We start from the raw sequence: 14076 nt of genomic DNA, 5'->3' as shown, positions 1-14076 counted from the left end.
GGCTAGATCTAGAATAATCTAGCTCAGTAATGATAATCATAATGATAAACGAGTAGCTGTTCTAAGATATCTTAATATCTAGATTATTCTAGATCTAGAATCTAGAGTATTCTAGAGTAGTTTATTTATTCTGGACATTACATGAATTCGAACACTCGCTGTTTTTGTGGCCGTTACATCTTTATTTTGATATTTAATATGAAACTAGCATGCTGTATAAAGTGTATAATGACCAAATGTGCTTGTCCATTTTCCAATGATTCTGACCCAATTTCCTTCCATTTAGCTGTCTTTTTATGTAAGAAAAAAGAATTTCAAATTTCTAAGTCAGGATGTTTTTTCCTATGTTACCAGGATGACTTTACCTCCTCCTAGGGTTAAAACTTAAGACAATATTTTTTGGTTGGCTACTAGAAGTCTATGCTAATGAGCCTGGCAATATTTATTCTATTTTTGGAGCTGATTTATTTGATTCATAATCCAAGTTGTTTGATTCCATACAAAAAAAAATTAATAGGGTGTTTCAGTGTTTGTATTAAGTTACGATTTTCTTACCAAAATTTATTTCAAACAGTCAGTTTTGGACATCAATGTTAATGATCTTATATTATATTTGTTTTTTTTTTGTTGTTATTTTTTTTATAGAGAATAAATGGGCAAATGTTTGGAGTGAGCTTGATACATTGAATGAGGTTAAATGCCTAGATCTAGACCTACTAGATAGATCTAGATTTATATAGAGAGAATTTAGAGGATTCAGCTATTTAGTCAAGAATGGCCATCCTAGCCTGTACAGTTCTACAAAAGATCAACTGTATTTGAAATTTATTAAATGAATAAACAAAAAACACAAACATTCAACACACATCTAATTATGCAAACATATAATAAATCTTAAAGTCGGTGTAGAAGTCACTATCCCAGTAAACTAATTTTGGTAGAATAAGTGTGTTCATATTTTTATTTTTTTGTGTTCATATTTATGCATAATTTGAAAACATCTTATTGATTTCATGTGAGGGGCTATGCCTGGGGATCTTAGTTAATATTAATATAGAATTAAAATCTGAGTTTGTTGATGTCAAAATATAGAGACTGTTTGAAATAAATTGTGGTGTTTGGAATCAAACGTGTGTGTCAAATTTGTTTGAATTAAATGAAAACACATGGCCTCTTTGACCTTGAATATAATAACAAATATAGGTTAGGGGTGCAAATATAAGTAGTCATCCTTATTCTCCTTAAACTAATGAAGATTTTGATACTTCATTTTCTTTTCTATGTCAAACCATAATCAAATAATGCGCTGTCAAAGTCAAACTTTGAAATTTTGGCCTAGGTAGGTGTTCGAATAGCCTAAACTACTCTAGTAGATAGACTATGTCTAGAATCTAGATATGATCTAGTCTCAAGAATTTACTTAAAATTAACTAGATTCTAGATCTAGACTTAATCTAGATCTATATACTATAGATTCTAGATCTAAATTTAGATATGAGTGAATTATAAATGTATACTTAACTTAGTTAAAATTTTTAAACATACATGTAACATAGTTACTAGACAAGAGAAGAGAGTCTAAATCTAGATTCTAGTACTGAGTATACTGAGACACTTAGCCTGACTTGTCTCAGTGGTCTAGATTCTAGATTTATTAGAATTACTAGATCCACATATCATCAATATAAATGTTGATAAGTGAAACACTGCTGACTGAGTGCACATCATCCCTGTCCCTAATAATACTTGCATAACTAGACGAGAACTAGATCTATTAGTCTAATAATAAGATAATAGTAAATACTTTTAGAATCTAGATATCTAGATCTACTCCCTCATAAATGGTAATACTACGATTGGCTCATCTTTAGAATCAAAGTAAAATAGTATACTATAGAGAATTAGAGTATATCAGTGTATCTCTAGAAAGTAATCTAAGTTAAGTTAAATTAAGTTAAACTAAGTCTCTAAGTAAATCTAGAGGCTAGATTTTAGATCTTTGTCTAAGTCCTAATAAGTTATCTTGATATTTTATGTATAAAAATATAGATTATATATCAAATTTATCTACAAGTCGACAGTTTGAGTTTTATACTACAACTATATATGTTATATATAAAGACTTGACTTTAGATCTATTAGTCCCCAACAAATAGACCTGGTCAATCTAAATACTACAAGCCTGTAACAAGGATTTAAGAGTGGACACAAAAAGGATGGAGGAAAAGAGACTGTCTCTCAGAGAAACAACAAAACATCTTAATGCTGCTTTCACTTTGCACTCAATCAACCTGTCTTGCCCCTGTCACTGAGTCCTGTCTTGAATCTTGAGTATGCGGTAGTATGAGTTATTTTATTGGTTAGCTTTCTTGATTGGGTCATTAATTTGTTAACCGGTACATCATGGTATTTTATACATCATTTCATTCCACACATTGTTAAATTTTTCTTTATTAATAGCTGCTGTGTTTTCCATTTCAATCTTCAATATGCAACAACACATTTAACTCATCATTGCATTTGATATCTTACATTTATCACGCTAATATTACAAATGTGTTGACATGATGAATACATGATTGAAAGTTACAAATAGAGATTTAATAATGCTCTAATCATCACATACACTTAACACCATACATATATAGCATCCAGTTCCTGTTGCAATTTATTGAGTGTAAGCCCCAAGCCCTTATTATGTCATGGTGTGTCGATCAGTTTGATTTTCAGGAACATTCATTTTTCCAGGAGTTTTTTTAAGGGTTCAAGGATGTGTGAAGATAGAGCTGAAAGATTATTATTTCAAATTAAAAAGAGCACAAATCTGGTAATGCCCCTCCCAGTCTATATTTCCCATTCTAGCAATGTTAGTTTTCTTGGCCTATATAAGATTGACCGGTTTGTGCTGCTTTTAGGATCAAGGTTAAAAACTATTTTAAAAGCTTTAAAATGTCAAAGGTTAGATGTTGTAGGTAATGATCTACTTATCCCTAGAGTTTTGACTTTCACTTCTGTGTGTGTGCATTGTGTCAGTAGAACTAGTCCTTTTCATAACACATGTTGTCCTTGTAGGCACATCCCTGTTCAAGATAAGCACTTGATAACTCAATGAGGGGTTTCCTTGAAATGGAGAGAAACATACTGACGAGTTTTATATTTTAGATAATTCCAAGTTTTGTGCTACTGTTTTGATAGAAAGTGTAGTAGAGTTTGTATTCTTGTTGTTTTTAGTCTGTCGAGGACAAAGTTATTAACAAATATTGCTGAAATAACATGTGGGGTGTGTGGCATAAGCAGTTTGGCTGCGTATCAGCATCCTTGAGTTTAAAGCTGAGTTGTGTTTGCTTAATTTTCGGAGTGCCTAAAGGCAGCATGGAAACCTCCGCTCCTCCACAGCCCACAAAAGTCTAAAATGTTAAGCTTTTTTTTCTCTTCATTTGATTTAACAAAAAAAGTTGAGAGACGAATATGTAGCTGATTGGTTGTCGTGCTGGCCACGTGACACCCTCGTAGACTTTAGTTTCTCTTATTGTTAAAATATATCTATTCAATTTTTAACCTTACAAACCCTCCTGTGCACTTGTCCTTATTTAACTCTACTATTCACACACTCCTGCCTACCCTGGAATTGTGTGTGTAGACTAACATGCATTGACAAGGAGGTCAGTATCTTCTTCGCGTTCAGTTTGGCCTTCCTGTGGCCCCTGGCTCTCCATTCTCCCACGTTATTCCTGGTTCCTCGTAATGCGACACCCTCTAGAAGCCTGTCTATTGTTTTCTCTCTCTCTCCCCCTCTCCCGTGTGTATTTATAATGACAAGAGTCTGGAAGGGGGGCACCACCCTGATACAACGTGAGTGTGTTGGACACATTGATGTTTTGTTGTGCAATCTACGCTGGCAAGAGTTGTGTGCCTCGGGACACGCCCTTTTTTTTCTGTGAGCGTTGTCTCCCTTTTGTAGATCTGAATTATTAGCTTTGGTTTGTTTTCAAATGGGGCGGAAGGGAGGGGGGGGGGGGCAGCGTGCGGTGTTCATCTCTTGGCAACATTCGGCTCGCGTCTGTTGTTTGTATTTATTATTTAATGTTGACACTTTGAATCATCACCTGATGTCAACGTAACGGCTTCTCTGGTCACGTACTGTAGATAGCCGTACACTGGGATATGTAGGGAGGCGTTTAATGCACTCCCCCCCCCCCCTTATATATATATATACACACATACGCACAATCTTTTGCTGTTCACACACACATTAACTCTTTCTCTCCTGATCGACGATACCATCGTTGGTTTTTGACCTCATTAAAATAAATTAATGCTTAATTTTATAAACTTGACTTTGTGTTGTGTAAAAAAGAGCATGCATTTCCCTTTAATTCTATACCCAATACAACATTTTCTGATCACAAACAACAAAGCTATTGAAGCTTAAATATAACAGGGGAGTGAAATAGTAATGAGCAAAATGAAGAATTCCTTTGAAACGTGTAAAAATAATTACGGAGAGAAAGAGTTAATTACTCAGTAGTATAATTTTTTTTTCATGCATGATTTAGTTGTTCTATAACCCAAATACGGAGACCTACATAGTAGTTAGACCTATCTTATTGACTATTCACGCGTTTTTTTCTTCTTCTGTATATTTGTATTCTTTGACACAACCATGTTTCATTAGGACGGACCCGGGGGTTCTAAAGAGAAAGATTTGAACCGTGTCACGCAAGTTGTTGGTCGAATGGCCAAGTAAATCGAGACCATGCGTTATAGAAGGCCTCAACCCTGAACTGCAACGTCACGACGTGTGGGCAGTTTAGACCAATAGCTCATCGACACGCCATACATACCTGTGACGTGTTTAGGCCGTTATAACGATTGGTCTCGAGTGAATGTGGTTCACTCTTTATCCGTGAGACGTCGGTTCATTATCATGCTGCAGTTTTATTTGTGTCCTCATCAAACGTAGTTTGCGTACAATAGAAACAGCTATGATACGTAATTATGATTTATGCAGCTGTTTACCTTGCAAGAAAGACGAAGATATTTAAAAAAAAAATGTAACTTCTTGTAGTAGAACTATCAAAATCCTCATAAACTTGGCATTTTTTAAAATGCTAATTTATCTTGCGTATTTTCAAATGAAAATTGAGAAAAACAAAACCACAGACACTTTGTTTTTTAATCGGCTAGGCACTGCTAGCTAATATATTTATGTCCATGACCTTTGTCAACTAATTGTAAGTATTTTGAACTAGGCTTTGGCTGTCACCTAATCTTCTAAATCCAGATGAAACAAAAAAATCTGTCTTATAAAGTCGGGGTTTCATGCATTAGAAGGTGCGATTCGAGAGCAGCGGCACGTCTCAGCGATACATTAGAACTTGAGTCAAGTCACTAACTGGTCGAAGTAGCGGTAACTTGGTTGTTTGGTCAGGAAGTACTAATGACGAGTTGTCTTGTGTTCTCGTAGTTATCTCCCCCCGCCCACGCTGTCCCGGACGCTGGAGTTCAAGTTTACTTACACTGTTTGCCATGTCGTTGGTCTCGCCTCGTCCTAGAGGGGGGGGGAGGGTGAAAGCCTCGGCGTAGTTTGGGGGCGATCTCTTGGGTCAGCGGGACGGGGGGCGACAACCACTTTGGGCTGGTGCGGCACGAATGTGACCGTGACCCTCTCCAGACTTGTATCACTGTATCCACACATTTTTTGTACGTCCGCTAAACAAAGAGTAGCGGGCAGCCGATACAATAATAGCCATGATTCGAAATACCGCGCGTAGCCTTGACCCCAGTGACCTATCGAAGGTTACGGTGTCGATGGTAGGTTCAAGCTAGTCCTGCAAAGTCTTACTGTTGTTTTGACAATAAGTGCATCATTGTGTTTCCAAGCTTTCTATTTTTTTTTTACACAGCTTTTATCTAGGCCGGATGTTATCTTGGGAACACCATCTCGACACCATCTCGACACCATTGCCATGAGCTAATGAGAATCGCCGATTGATTGCTCTCTATGGTCTGTAATGGCTAATTGCCTGCAGATGCAGGACATCTTTATATGAGCGTCGTGGGAAGACTAAATCCTGTCTTTAAAACACTAAAAATACTTCTCCATTTATTATTCAAATTTTGAATGTAATAGAATTAAACCACTTAGGTTATAGGAGGCTCGGTGGCTGAGGGGTAAAGCGCTTGGCTTCCGAACCGGGATCCTGGGTTCAAATCCTGGTGAAGACTGGGATTTTTAATTTCGGGATATTCGGGCGCCTCTGAGTCCACCCAGCTTTAATAGGGTACCTGACATTAGTTGGGGAAAAGTAAAGGCGGTTGGTCGTTATGCTGGCCACATGACACCCTTGTTAACCGTAGGCCACAGAAACAGATGGCCTTTACATCATTTGGCCTATAGACCAAAAGGTCTGAAAGGGGAATTTTACTTAGGTTAATACTTTTTTTTTGTTCTTCGCGAACCCCCCCCCCTTTTTTTTTATTTGGTCCTTTTTTTTTCTCCGCTGAGGTTTGGGCGCTATAAATAGAGATTTAGTTAGTAACAGTTAGTCATTGGAAACGAAATTTAAAAAAAAAAAGATAAACTATGCCTATATAGTCTCAGTGGGTGGTGTGTCAATAAGGGCGGTCACAGTACTGTTATCACATTGGATACGACGTGTCACAGTGGTAGTAATCTGTTGGTCACTCTGATCACCTTTCTTGTCTACACTGGGCTGTTCGATATCTGAGGTATAGGCGTGGTAGGTTTGTTTGGGTTCGGCTGAGGTCAATCGTGTCTTGTCTTTTGAAAGCAAAACCTTAACCCTAAAATAATACTTTTTATCCCAACACACACACAACTCATTGTAAAAGGGAAGAAAAGTGGATTGGATGAATGGAAAAGTTAAGACTAACAATAGACCATAGACAAACAAACAAAAAATAAACAACGATGGTAAGACCAAGTCTGAAGGGACATCACACAGGGGAGGGGCTGGGTTGGTAAGGTGAAATCTACAAAATTCTAAAAGTGTTGACTTTGCAAGAGTACTTAATAGCTAGAATATTGACAGGACAAAAAAAAAACGTTACTAAACTGTTATTTAATTAATTAGTTTCTTGTGTTTACATTATTTTGTTTGATACAAACAAAGGAAACCTATCCTTCAGTTTTCACACACATGGCTAAATGTGTTGGGTTTAGTCCACTCAAAAACAACAACAACAAAAAACAACCCATTTTAACGCTACTTCTCCCTCGCGAATTCTCCGATCAATTTGATACTTTAAACAAGTATTTATTGTACCTAACAAAACACGAATCCATAAAAAAAACTATTAGTCAATTAATTATTGGTTATTTCCCTCATTCTCTATTTGGTTTGATATCGAATGAGGGAAATAACTTGGTACCAGTATTGATAAAGTTTCAAAGGCGGAGTTCTTTCCCTTTAGATAACCTTTTTTTTTTTAAAGAGTTTTTTTTTTATATTTTGCTTGTTAACAGATTAAGTTTCAAAATAAGATTATCGAAAATATATAGGTTAGAGTTTTCTTTTATATATATATATATATAATATTAAATATATTAAACATGTTTTTCTTTTAGAAGAAAGAGATGTAACTAAAACTTTTTGTTTCCAACTGTGCACTAAAATAATAACAGTTAGTCGACATACAAATTGCATTTATCTAATCTTGTAATTGCTTCCGCCAGGATAGCAAGTGCCACCACACTTGAATATGATTGACCAGAGGGGGCTGTGTTCAGGTTAAACTCTTATACTTAGAAGTCAGAGATCCATATGCTCGTTACTGTTGAATACTTCTAGGGTGGAAATCCGTCACTGCTCTGTATGTTCAGTGTGGCCCCCCCTTCCTAGTGAACTCTGGGCAATGAGCTTCGCGTTGTGCTTGTTTCCAGCTCAAGTAGCTTGGCCATCTTCAGTTCGTCTAGAGTTGAGCGTGTCAATAAGCTCTGCAGTACTGCCGCTCAACTCTTGCCACGTCATTTTTTAAAGCTGGCACGAATTATATTCCGTCCACAAAACTGTCTGATCTAATCAATGGAGAAGTTACGACTAAACCCTGTAGGGTGGAAATCCGTCACTGCTCTGTATGTTCAGTGTGTCCCCCCTTCCTATTGAACTCTGGGCAATGAGCTTCGCGTTGTGCTTGTTTCCAGCTCAAGTAGCTTGGCCATCTTCAGTTCGTCTAGAGTTGAGCGTGTCAATAAGCTCTGCAGTACTGCCGCTCAACTCTTGCCACGTCATTTTTTAAAGCTGGCACGAATTATATTCCGTCCACAAAACTGTCTGATCTAATCAATGGAGAAGTTACGACTAAACCCTAAAGGAAACTTGTTTGAAATGTAAAAAGCATAAATATAAAAAATCGCGTTAGGTGCCAAGGTCACGCTTACTTCTACACCGCAATGAAATTTCGAAACTGATGTCCAAGAAGTTGAAGTCTTTGATTTTGAAACTTAGGTCGTAAGTACTCGAGCGTGCTGGAGGCCGATGTAAACGGTACCCTTGTCTTAACTTGGTGTAGAGTTGACGCTAGTCGAGCTATGTTACTTTCCTAAAAATAAACACCACGGGCCTGCGTTAGAGTCAGTGTCGGAGCTTGGGAAAAAACTAATTTGATACGCCAGTGTTTCTCAAACATTTCCTTAACGGAACACTTCGCACATTCAGAGTATTTAGCGGAACACTTTGCTTATTTTTTTTTTAAAGAGATTAATTCACGTGTTGGCCTACTAGTTACCTACTTATTCCAGTAGTTCGTGGGACACCTATTCAGGTCTCGTTGAACACTAGGGATCCGCGGAACACAGTTTTGGGAAACACTGTGATACACTCTAGTCTAGCACTGACCATTGTTAGAGTTTAGTTATAAAGACACGTGTATCTTTGGGGTGAAGGTTTATACTAGACATTATTTCATATATATGTTTTTAACGTTGTCGAGCACGCAGTCTAAAGAAAGCTCTCTAAAGATGTCTGTTTAACGATGCCTTCAATTCAGAGCTAAAAGCAACAGCGTCTCATAATGTTGGCAGCTGGCCCCAAAGGAGCGCTGCACCAAATGATCTCGGTAGCTTGTATTCCGACCTTTTCCTTAATGTTTTTTTTTGGAACTATTTAAGACTTCGCCTCTAACGTGATATCTAAAGACTCTCTACTTACACTTTCAAGCTTAGAAGCAGTTAGCATCGTTAGTATGCATTGGCCTAACAAGAACATCTTCTGGCTTACTCTTAAATAACAAGATAACTTTTTTGTCCATTTAATGTGCACACTGGGACATCTGTAATGTGCACTCTGAGACATCGTGGCTGAACTTTTAGAAAGCCTGAGACAGCATTTAATGGGAATATCAGTGGGCTGGTAGATCTTCAGTGTTTTGAGTTTTAAACTCGTCCAATTGAAATAGACAAAAAGTAATACGAATTAGGATTTGTCGATGCTCGGGGTGGGGCGCCCACCTCCCAATCTCACGTGTGACTATTGTTCCTGCAATGCATGTGTCAAATGGGCGGGGGTGATAAATTCTCTGGGACTCCCTCATACATCTATCACACACGCTCAACAGATGGCGCTGACGGGAGAATGTAAACTTTAACCTAGGGCTCACTTTCAAACCTCACACTTAGTGGGGAAAAAAAACTGGTTTTATATTTACGCTGTGTTGCTTCTTGTGGAACTTGGATACTATTTAAAAAAAAAATAGTTGTGTAAGAAAATAGTTTTTCATGATTATTGTTTAAATAGTTTGGTGTTATGTTGTTTTGTGAAGGCCGTTTTGGATATATACAAGTTATTGTGTTTTTAAGAGTGTTGGAAGCAGAATGTAAAAGTACACTAATTAATTATTCTTGTCTCCTTGTAGTTAAAACTTTGACCAAATCGTGTGTTGTCATAAATCGGAAACAGGAGGAAATCACTCTCAAGATAAACAAAGAAATGAATGCGTTATTTATCTACAACTGATACATGTGATAGTAGATTAGATGGACACCTCGTGGGCATGCGTGGATTTTTGTTGTATTAATCTTTATATGGAAGGACACTCAAAAATGTGAAGCTTATATTTGTCTGCCAAAGTCTCATTCTCTGTTGGGTGTATTGTTTATTTCGCGATCCTTGTGGTCTATAGCGTGTAGCAAATTATACAATATAACATAATATACAGGGCCGGACTTAGGCCACTGCAACCTATGCGGTCGCAGTGGGCCCCGCACTTTCATGGGACCCGCGCTAATTGTAGGTGTAAATTATTAAATTAAACCATTATAACATATATAATAACAGGGTTTCCGCGGCCTCCTGATTTTCTCAAGTAATTGCAAAATATATCAAAAAGTCCTGGAAATCTGAAATTATTAAAGTCTCCCTAAAATTTATACAAATCTGAAAAATAGACAAAACTATCATTGTAGGGTGCAAATCCTTCGCGCGATTTAAAAAAATACCCGGCATTGTTATCTTTCATTTTACTAATTTATTGGAAAGACGAATGTATTTTCTAATAAAAAAAATTACAATTTTAACATTACGCTCATCCCTACCCGGACTGAGCCCAGCGCAATCCGTTTCGCATGGGGGTCGCAATTGTTTGGGCCGGCCCTGATAATATATATATATATATATATATATATACAGCACTATCTCCTTTGCTATAAACTAAAAGTGCAGTTGTGTGCAATACCAGTGTATCTTGACGTCGTTGGAATGTTGAGTCTTTAAGATTTGTCTGCTTCTTGCTCGTCAAACTGAAGGAAGAATGCCAACGACCCTAACGAAGATAACAAAGTTATGGAGCATCACCTGTATCTTGTTTTTTTTTTTTTTTATGCATTTACGCAAGAACCACAGATTATTACCATGAATTCAATTCTCTGAAGGTTGGATAATATGATCGAGTTATCTTTTCTTGTTTTATTTACGAGTTTCGGAGCTCTTCAGTTCGGTCGTGGTACTTTGTTTTCATTGGGTTCTTGGGGCCGGTGACCTGTAACTGGTCCAGACAACACTATTGATTAGGCCTGGTATTCAGGTGTTTTTTTTTTTTTGTGTGTGTTCTCTCTCCCCGTTAGAATAGTTTGGTCATTGTCAACACAGACGCTAGTCCGGAATTGGGACTGTGTAGCTTTCATAATGGTGGCCTGCAGGTCAGCATGATCTTCCGGTGGAGTTCAAGTGTCTTGACCACCGGCTTAACGTGTTAGTTTAATTGGTCTAAACCAGTGGTTCCCAAACTTTTTTGTCTCATAGACCCCTTGCCATGTTTTCCAGTTTTCGGTAGACCCCCTGATTTTTTTTAGGAAATTCATTAACTTCAAATTTGTTTTTCTCACAGATTCTAGGCCATATATATACAAAAAAAAAGCCCTATTGGTTGAAAAGTTTGATAATAAAATTTCCATATTGAGCTTCAATTAAGGTTTAACATTATATCTTCTCGACTAGATAATGTTTGACTAAGTTCAATTTGGAAAATAACATTATTCATCCTCTCCAATGCATGCTACATTCATTTAATCCTCACAAGAAACACTGAGATTATGATTTCGCTTTGACAAAATTTAGGTTATCACCTTGTCGCAGCAAATTATCCACATTAAATTTATGAAGTCTGTTAAATAGACTATGTCAGCTTCCCGCTTATTTTTTTGGTTTTAAAATTGGATCTTTAGCACCCAAGGACTCAGACAAAATATTGTCACACTATTTAAGCCTTTCGACAAATATCAAACTTCAGTGTGAAGGAGCCATTGATCAAAAAGTAGTTTTTTTTTTATTCTTGATTCATAAAAACGAAAAATTTGATAGTATAAAAATAAAATATAAAATCGGGCAAGGTTAACTAGTCCAACTTTTTTTTTTTTTTTTTAGAAGTAAGTCATTTGCAAGTAATTACATCAGAACCTTTCAGTGTCCTAACTCATCTTACCATTACACCTTTGAACTGTATTGTTGCTTAAAGGAATATTTTTCATGATATCAGATATAGGGTTGTGTAAAACAGGTTGTAAAACCTCGCCAATAGCTGGCAAAGTCTTTTTTTTTTTTTTTTCCTACAGTGTGCAGTTTTCTAGAGTTTGATAAAGTAAAATATTTTAAAATGCCCACAAACTTCTTCTCTTTTGTGGTGTTTAATCAAACTTTCTACTCTGGGTCTATTCTGAACTTGAAGTGATCCAAAGTATTTCAAATCTGAATCTATTTTATCATGTTGGCGTTGTCTCAAATGATGTTCCAGATTCAATGGTTTCATAGCGACATAACTTTAAACTTTATTGTATAAAAAGCACAAATGCATTTGCTTGTTTCACAAGGACGAAATAAATCCAAATTTCTAATAACCAACACTGCACTTTCTACAGTTCTTTTTAGACTCGGTCATGTACAATATTACTTTCATATAGACAAAATTAAGCTAGTTAAAAAAAGATGTTAAAACTTCAAAATAAAATCATTCGACTAACATAGCTGCAATTCAAATGATTAACTAAGGCACAAACCATTAATGGGAAATGAAATTTAAAGTCTCGACATGCTTAAATGAGATCCACTATCGTAGACCCCCATTTACAGGTCATAGACCCCCAATTTATTTTTTCACTTCCGTAGACCCCCTGGAAGTCCTCGTAGACCCCTGGGGGTCTATATAGACCACTTTGGGAATCACTGGTCTAAACTATCCTCTATTATGGACCTTGAATTGGTCTGGTTGTATAGATAACGTCTCCTTACGCTTTGAAAACGCTTGGCCATAGCCTCGAGGCGACATTAAAGGCATTTATTTCCCAGCAAGGATACAGTTATCTCCGCGGTAACAGCGATCATGTGACTACTAGAAGGCCATATATTTGTGTTGGTCGCACTCTTGAAAGTAGGCCGAATGACTTTATATGGCGGGTCAAATTCACACCAGGAATCTGTTGTGGTCAGTAGTTTTGATTACGATGTGGAGACTTACCAATTTTACTTTCCGGACAGATGCCCGTTTCTTTTTGGGTTAGCTCAGGAATGTTAAAATCCCCGTCCTTCGGAACTTTGATATTTTTGATCCTCTTTGAACTAACATGCAAAACAGTGTGTGAATAATAAAACATCTTTACAATATGTGGGCACATTGCTACGAGTGATAGGGCACTTGAGTGCAGCGCCACATTTGCTATCAGGGTCTTTTCCCCAGTCTCCTTGCATTCTATGTTGGGGAATGGTCTATCATTTGTTTTAACTCCTTAATGTTCAGTCAGCGCTGGTGTTTCTCTTCATTACCACGCATAATGTACTCAGTAGGCATTGTACTGCCACCACCGTTCCCTAGGCTTGCCAGCAGTGGTTAAAGAAACAATATACTCTTTTAAATGTACTCTTTTAAATTCTTCAGGACTGTCTGTACACTTGAATTTTAAAAAAGGCAGTAAAAAGCCCGACTAAATAGTGTTTAATTTTAAACTTTTGTTCCCTTGATGTGATTGTGTTATGATTTAATCTAGGCTTAGCATTCACTAGGAAACTAGCGTCCTGGTAATTTCACACTATATGATAGACTAAACTCAATTTTTTCTTATAACTATTTTAATTTTACTTTTTTTTTGTATTGTTGTTGGCTGGTATCCGACCCCCCCCCCCTTTTTTTCCCCAGGTTTCCCAAAGCGTTTGTATATTTAGACTTAACGATATTTTGAGACTTAGACATATTATGTAGTCCATGAATCTGTGTGATAGTTGGCTTGTCTTTGTGATAACGATCTCGCGGCATAGCATTGATGGCAAATCCGTCTTTTGAACTTCGCAACGTGTCCTTAATGAAGCTTATGTTCTAGATTTATCTTGGGATTAAACTCATCTAGACTTGAAAGCGTTAAGATGAACACGTTCAAATTAGTTTTTGTTCGAAGAGGCCTGAGGCAAGGTGGTTTTCATTGTCGCAAATTGAAAGTTAGGTCTCTGGTCCATTGGTTTTGTCAGTGTTCTGACATCGACATACAATTTTGAGTTATGGAAAATAAAACTGGAGGCTGGGGGTTTTATTCGAATTGTTGGACACATGAAACAGAAATGAAGCTCGCGATTG

The 14076-nt window shown here is 37.0% G+C and overlaps 2 protein-coding genes across 4 annotated transcripts in view; both read left to right on the top strand.

The window, feature by feature from the left end:
• The window catches only part of LOC129928052 (uncharacterized), a 235825-nt gene that overhangs the window by 146842 nt on the left and 74907 nt on the right, over nucleotides 1-14076 (top strand). The gene's annotated exons all lie outside the window — the stretch shown is intronic.
• Nucleotides 1-14076, top strand: part of LOC106071500 (serine/threonine-protein kinase N2-like) — a 64004-nt gene that overhangs the window by 797 nt on the left and 49131 nt on the right. The gene's annotated exons all lie outside the window — the stretch shown is intronic.

Source organism: Biomphalaria glabrata, chromosome 9, assembly GCF_947242115.1.
Source record: "Biomphalaria glabrata chromosome 9, xgBioGlab47.1, whole genome shotgun sequence".
In the NCBI taxonomy this organism is placed as follows: Eukaryota; Metazoa; Mollusca; class Gastropoda; family Planorbidae; genus Biomphalaria; species Biomphalaria glabrata.
This window is presented reverse-complemented; position numbering and strand designations above follow the sequence as displayed.